Below are 8,318 nucleotides of genomic sequence, written 5' to 3' on the forward strand. Positions count from 1 at the left end.
TGTTGGGATGAAGTAGGTGAAAGAAAGATGATTGGGCCAGAAATTGTTCAGCAGACAGAGGAAAAGATCAGATTGATCAGAGATAGACTCAAGCCTGCATCAGACCATCAGAAGTCCTATGTTGATCTGAAGAGAAGAGATATTGAATATGCAGTGGGTGATAAAGTATTCCTCAAAGTTTTTCCTTGGAAGAGGATTATGAGATTTGGTAGAAAGGGGAAACTGAGTCTTTGTTTCATTGGACCATATGAAGTTCTGGAAAGAGTGGGTCCTTTGGCATATCGGTTGGCATTACCTCCGGAGTTAGCAAGGATACACAGTGTTTTCCATGTGTCCATGTTATGGAGGTACAGATCAGACCCATCTCATGTGCTATCAGTTGAAGAGATTGAGGTAAATCCAGACCTCTCATATGAGGAAGAACCCATAGAAATTCTGGCTTATGAGGTGAAGCAGCTGAGGAACAAACAGATACACCTGGTTAAAGTGCTGTGGAACCATCATTCAGGCCAAGAAGCTACTTGGGAACGTGAAGAGGATATGAGGAAACAACACTCACAGCTGTTCAGAGACTAATGCCAGGTAAAATTTCGAGATGAAATTTATTTTAAGGGGGTGGGGGGGGGGGGGAGAATTGTAACACCCCTATGTTCGGTAGTGCGTTCTACTGTTCTAATGACCACTGTTGTCCGGACAGCTAGAATGCCTAGAACTACACTTTGATATGAGTGAGGAGACATAAAATAATGAAATACAAGAAAAGAAAATACAAGAAAAATAAAGGAAAAATAATAGTAAAGAAATGAAACAAAGTTAAGCTAGCCGAGAACCCTAGCGATGGGTGACTGCACCGGGAAGTCACGGCGTGGACCGTTGACTAGCCCTGGACCGTGGGAAATCCTGGAAATTATTTTTAGAACTTAAAGAGACATCAATTGAAGTATAAATACCATTAGAAATATCAAACAAAAATTAATTAACTAGTACAAAGAAAAGTGAGAAATCGAAAAACGGACAAAATCCGGTGTTACCGAAAAATCGGGAATGCAACCCAAACAGGGGCATTGTAGTCATTTGACACCCCGAGTTGTCTTTTGACCTAAATGTCCATTAAAAATAAATAATATTACATCTGGAAAATATAATAAAAAATTAATTTAGTGGTACCTAATGTAAATAGCAAAAATGGGGTTCAAATTGGGTAATTAACATTTAAAAGATATAATATAGTTAAATTAGGGTGAGTGGAGCACTATGAATTAAAATATTCACTAAGTGGGCAGATGTATACCCATTATACTTCATCTTTAACCTTTCAAAACCACCATTGTCGAAATGAAAAGCTTCCAAAATCCTCCATGGCCGCATTGTTGAAAGCTTCCTAATCTCCTCCATTTCCAACCCAAACACCTAAGTCACTTCACAAATCTTGATCCCCACCTCACAAGGAAGAAGTAGATACTAAAATCAAGGGAGTTTGGTGAAGATTTAACAAGCCTCAACAATAGGTAAGTGTTTAAATTGATTTATTTCTTAAGTAAAGTTTATGGGAAGCTTGAGATCATTGAATTGATGAAGAAATTTTAAGATTTTGGTGAATTATTATTATGCACTAGTTTAGGCAGCCATGGCAATTTAAGAACTTGAATTATTTTCACATGCATTTGATGGGTATTAGTCTTGATTAAAGTAAATCAAAGTTTAGTAGGTTAATTATTGATGTATGTTAAATTGAACACCTGAATTGGAAATTTTTGTTGAATTTAGAATTGTATGCGTGATTGTCTAAATAGACAGCCATGGGATTGTACACTAAATGAAATATTATTACATGTATTGTGGAGAATTAACTTTGACTAATGTAATTCAAAGTTTTGGTAAGTTAACTTCATGTATATGGAATGGTGACCAAGTGAAAAATTTGAGTTTGAAGGCAATTATGAAGGTATACCATTGCGGCAGTTTGTTAACTCTTGAAGAATACTGGAATTCTTGCTTGGTTTATGGAATAATAATGTTGAATTGTGATAGTGGTTATGGCAGTTTGAGTGTATGTATGATGGTGTGAGGTTGGACATGTAAAAGTGTAATGGTTAGGTGATTGAATTGTTGTAAATTGGGTTTGAAAAATTTTGTACTAAATGGTGCACATTGAATGTAATTGTAAGCTGCCAAAATGACCTATAATATGTTGTGAATTATGTTTAGGTTATGGTACAACCAGAATTGGCTTGAATGTTGAGTTTGGTAAGTGTTAAAAGTGATCCTTGATGTGTATGAAGGAAATGCAATAAGGCAGTTTGTGTTTTGGGCCTAGAACTTTAAGTGTGTGGCTCCAATTGGTATGAGACCAATTGGAGGTGAAACTAGGCACAAAATGTGCCAACTTTCATGAAGGAAGCTTGCCAAAATTCTGCTTGTAAGGTAACTTGAAAAGTCACCAAATCCGGATTAGTGCAATTGAGGCCTGAAAATTGACCATTTGGGCAGCAGTTAGTGTTTAGGCCATAACTCACTCAAAACAGGTCCAATTGACCTGAAATTTTGACCATGAATAGTTAATACCTATATCTACAAGTCTTATGAAGACACCAAAGCCCAAAAATGACCATAAGCAAGTCAAAAAGCTTGCACAAGTTCGGGTCCAAAAACTGGCCGAACCTAAAATGACCTAAAGTGACCAATTTTGATGCATTTTGACTAGCAATAGTAAAATGACCATAACTTGGTCTACATAACTCAGAATGACCTGAAATTTTTCCCCGCGTGCAATAAGACATAGATCTACAAGTTTGTAGTTTTGACTGAAATTCGAAAACAGAGGGAACTAGGTTGTCCGACTAGGTCAAACTAGCATCCCGGAATCCAGCAAATTGCAAGAAAATGCAATATACAAGGAAATGAATTTGGTAACATGTACCAACCCTAAAAGACTATTGAATGTGACAAATTAGTAACATTAAAACCTAATTTACCTAGAACGCATTTAGGGTCAACATATTAGGTTGAATAAGCAAATAATATAATTCAGTGAATTAATTATCGAGCATTATCGTTAGAGACAGTTTAAATGAATACTGAAATACTTCAAATTGTGTTTCTCAGTTAGCAAAGACTCAGGGAAAGGGAAGGAAACATTGAGTCAAGGCCAGGAGACAGTTATCAGAGGTTTGTGCACAACAGCTAATTCTTTTGAATTTTTCAATTGAAATGAATTATGACTATTTGTACATTATTGTTTTAAATTGTGGAAATGTGTTTGAATGAATATTTATTGCTTGAAAAGCATTGTACATGGTTTGAAACTGTGAAAAATTGTTTGAATGATATTGATGGATACTTATTGATTGAAAAGCATTGGAAATGATTTGAAACCACAGCTATCATGTATATTGATTATATTCCTCGCTAGCTTGTCTAGTGGGACAAATTGAATTCCCTCTCTAACTGAAGTGTTGAGGTGTGTGCCTGTTGAGGACGAATAGAATGAGTACTCATATTTTTGCTAGCTAGCTATGTTATTCCTCATTAGCCATCAGCTTCTGGGACGAATTGAATACCTCATTAGCCATCGGCTTTTGGGACGAATTGAACTTTGGAACAGGATTAAGCTGTGTGTGATTTATTGATATGTATTGTAAGATTGTGAAATGGAGTTTAAATTCTTATTGACATTCACTGTCTTTTGAATTTAACTATGTTTTGATTTCTGAGATTTATTGTGATATTGTAAAATAGAGTTTAAATTCCTTATGACATTTATTGTCTTAAATCTAACTATGGTTTTACGTATCCACTATTTATATGATTTATAAATTGTGATTTAAAGTTATATTTGGTAAATATTGTGCACCACTGAGACATTGCCTCAGCGATAGCTTTTCATTGCTGTCGCAGGTAGACAGACGGACAGGGCAGCAGACTAGGCTGCTAGAGCATTCAGCGAGAGAGCATCGGGTATATTGAGTATACTCCATTTTGCATTTTGTACTGTAATGTATATTCACTGTATGTATATTTTGTTCTTGGTTTGAGCAGTTGTAAAATAAAATTGTACCTTGAAGTTGTAAAATAAATTATGAGTTATTTTGACTTTTAAAATTTGTACTGTATCTCTTTAATCTCAGTCTTTGAAAAATTATTGTGGAATTGAGTTGAGGAAAATATTGTGTTATTTAACTATTGGAGTTGAGATTGAGAAATATATTGAAGTGTTTTTTTTTACAGGTTTCCTGAAGAACTGTTTTATCCAAAATACAGATGGCACTCTGCCAAAATTTTTACAGAAATTCCTAATAATTCAAATGTGTTAGTTTTATCACTTCAGTTCAAAAAGTTTTTAACACCTGTAAATAGTGCTCACCACTGTAAAAAAAGAAGTAAGAAAAGTTTTAAAATCCCTTGTAGTGTATTTAATGGGTTATCAGTAGACAAAGTTGGTAATTCATTAGGTATACTACAGGATCATGTTATGCCTTACAGAGGGGTAGGGTGTGACAAATTTCATATTAATCAACAAAATTAAACATATAATACACAAAATCCCTATAAAAATAAAAAACTTTAAAAAAGAAAATTCATCATAAAGCAAATATAAAAGTCCTTAACAATCCAAATACATAAAATAAAAGTCATCCAAACCAATAAAATAAAAGTCCTTGTACAGTTCACATTAAACAAACTTCATAAAATACATCAAACATAGAAGCAAATAAGCAAGTGTCCAACATAAAAGTCATATAATTATAAATTAAAATATTATAATAGTTCCATCACTCTAGCAAATCTGAATGCTTCAAATACCAGCTAATGGATATGCTAACATGAAAATGATTAGAATTGATAAAAAAAATTAACAAAATAAACAATAACTACTCTAAATAATTATAGCAATATTTACCTATAATATTAACTATCCAGGTTCACAGTATTATCATTAGTGCTACTTATTTCACAAAGCAAAAATACTGAAAAATAAATAAAAAATATTTTAGCAAATAAATTAGAAATAAGTAAAAGTAAATTAATTGAGATTAACACATACCCTTTTCAAGCCTTTCTAGGTCAGCAATTTGCTCTTCAATGGATTTGCAGCAATAGGATTTTCGCAACCAATCTTGTGCACATATTAAGGCTTCAATAATTTTAGGAGTTACAGAACTCCTAAAAGGATCATATACTCTACCTCTAGTGCTAAAGGCTGATTCTGAAGCAACTGTAGATATAGGCACTACTAATATATCTCTTACCGTGACTAAAAGGATGGAAAACCAACTAGAATTAAGTTGCTACCACTTTAATATATCAAATTCTTCTTTTTCATCCACCATGTAATGCCTTTATTCAAATAGCAATCAAAGTCAGACTTGCTGTTAACTTCTCCAGTCTCTATTTTTGGTTCCTTCACTTTCATTATTTTCACTTGTATTTCCAGTTCCATTACTATCACATCCATGTTCAGCTTGATATATTTTCTTGTATTCATCAAACAACTCATATATAACCAACTTAATTTTCTTTGCCAATTCCATACCATTTTCTTTCCCATACATAGTTAAAAGAGCGAATTCCATAAATTCCAACTTATATCAAGGATCAACTACCACTATAATATAAATTATTTTATTCATCTTATTAGGATCCCCCCTAACATTTATCATATTTCATCTTCATCCTATCACTCATACATGCCAATTCTACGTCATTACTTCCTTGCCACTATTGCAATAAATAATGAACTAAACTGATCTCATTAAAAAATATATTAGAAGTGATATATCGAGATTTTGATATTCTTAAGGTAAGATCATAAAAGTGGCCCAACAAATGTACAACTCTCCTAACATTTTCCCAATCAAACTATCTGGTAAACCATCACTTGATTGAAGATCAAGTTTAAAGCATGGATTTACAGTATCTTATCTATCAAATGTATTTTCAAACTTTGTGCAACATTTAACATCAAATAAGTGGAATTCCACCTAGTGCACATGTTTAAGCATAAAAAACTTTTACTTTCAATCCCCTCCATCTCACAACATGATTTAAACTTTTACAACCTAGTAAGAGATTGCCTAATATATCTCACTGCTTCCCTAACCCTTTTCACTGAAACATTGGTTTCCTTCAATCCATCAACAATAACCAAGTTAATTATGTGTATAATGCATCTAATGTGAAGGTACTTGCAATTTAAAATGCTAAATGCCCAACCAACTATTTTCTTTTTCAAATAGGCAATAGCAACATCATTTGAACTTGCATTATCAATAGTTACCGTAAACACTCTTTTAATTCCCCAATTTAGCAAATAACTCTCAATTGCCATGCCAATATCATCACCCTTATGACTAGTAATTGGACAAAAATTAAGATTTTTTTTTTTATGCTATGTCCAATTGTCATCAACATAGTGTACAGTGATGCACATATAATTGATTCTTTGCAACAAAGTCCACATATCTGTTGTAATGCAAACCTTTTGATTAGATATTTAAAAGTAATTCTTAAATTTTTTCCTCTCTTCCATGTACAAGTCATAACAATCCTTTGAAACTGTCCAACGGGATGGAATTCGAAATCTAGGTTGTGTATCTTTCATAAATTCCTTAAACCCTTCCCCTTCCATAAACATAAATGGGAGCTCATCAACAATTATCATTTTAGCTAATCTCTCTTGATTAAAACTCTAAGTATTTAGCGTATCATGATGACTTTCCTCTCCCTCTTATGTACTAAAAGGTGGTTGTAAAGACAATTATGATTGCATAGTAGTCATACTATGTCGGTCCTTTATACATGTAAACATGTGATTTCTTAGTGCAGTAGTGCCATTTTTTTTTGGGTCACAAAAAAAATCTTTGTTAAAGTAATTACACTTGCCTTTTTGTACGTCACTACCATCAATAACCTTGGTAAAGCGATCCCAAATGGCTGATCTTAGCTTCATGCCCCTCTTCATTTTGGAAGTTGCTTCGCCGACTTTGGTTTGGCTTGAAGCAACTGGAGGTGGATGAGAAGGTTCCATAGGAGGATCATTTGTAGTTTCTTGTTGTGACATTTTTGAAATTTAAAAATTAACCTACATATGAAATAAAAATATCATTCAAAAGAATATAGATATTATATATATCATTCAAAATAACATTTTAGAACTAAAATAATTTATTAAAAGATTAAAGTTCTTCCTAAAAAAAAAAAAGATTGTAGTTTTTATATATGAAACTAAAATATTGACGACCATTTAATTCATTTTGCTTATATGTAAAGATTAGTTGATACATAAAAAGCATCTTGCCAAATGGAACCTAAAAAAAGTATCAGCCAATGGATTAAAGAAATTTATACATATATGTTTTTTGAAAAGGACAAATTAGTTTCCTAAAATCACATGTCAGCAAGGCCCATTTAAGCATGATAATTTGATTATGGAAACAAATCTAATTTGTTTATGGAAACAAATCTAACTTATTTTATATTCAATGGATAATCAAAGTTTAAAAAATAAAAAATACTTCCTCTTTGTATTGTAACAATAAGTTATTTTCCGTGAATCAAATAAAGCCTTAAAATCATATACTACTTTTTCTTTATAGAGTTTTGATGCTTTTCATAAAATTTTTAAAAAATATTTGATAAAATTCATATTTAAAAAAAAAATCCATATACTGTAGGACTTAATGATGATAATTAAGTGATGCAAAAGAACAACTAGGCAAAGTGACAAACTAGTTATGATGGGATTATGACATATTTGTCTTGTCTGATTTTTGTTCTGCAATGTGGTAAGCCAAATTAGAAAAACAATATAAATATATATGTAAAAGAAAGAAAAAGTACATATATAATAATGGTAATAATACCGGTAAGCTAACTAAACCTTAAAACTAACTTAGTAGCAAAGTATGCTATTAGCCAGTCGTAAAATTACTACTCTCTCTCTCTCTCTCTCTCTCTCTCTCTAACCAAGAAAATGTCAAAGCTATTGTTGTCTCTTCCCTTGGCTTTATTGAGATAGAATAATAACTTGCAAGTTATTTTCAAGTAAATTAAAGTATCTTGCCTTTGATAACGCTAACTAAAAATTTAAGAATTGGTAGTAATGACCACTTTACTAAACAGAATAACAACATATTCTTTCCTTTCTTTTCTCTTTGATGTTACTTTTTCTTGGAAAGCAGACAGAGCGAAGAGAAATGTAAGTTCACTTAATAGAAAGAAATACCTAATATGCTTTGAGATTTCCAAAAGATCCTAGATGTATAGACTAGAGAAAAGGCATCCAAAACCCCATCCACCATCTTATTTTTCCCATCAGT

At 32.3% G+C, this 8,318-nt stretch overlaps 1 pseudogene; it reads right to left on the bottom strand.

Moving 5' to 3' along the window:
* LOC110669111 (uncharacterized methyltransferase At2g41040, chloroplastic-like) overlaps positions 1-7,060 on the bottom strand; it is a 52,214-nt pseudogene extending 45,154 nt beyond the window's left edge.
* Positions 7,061-8,318: the final 1,258 nt, after the last annotated feature.

Source organism: Hevea brasiliensis, chromosome 17 (assembly GCF_030052815.1).
Source record: "Hevea brasiliensis isolate MT/VB/25A 57/8 chromosome 17, ASM3005281v1, whole genome shotgun sequence".
In the NCBI taxonomy this organism is placed as follows: Eukaryota; Viridiplantae; Streptophyta; class Magnoliopsida; order Malpighiales; family Euphorbiaceae; genus Hevea; species Hevea brasiliensis.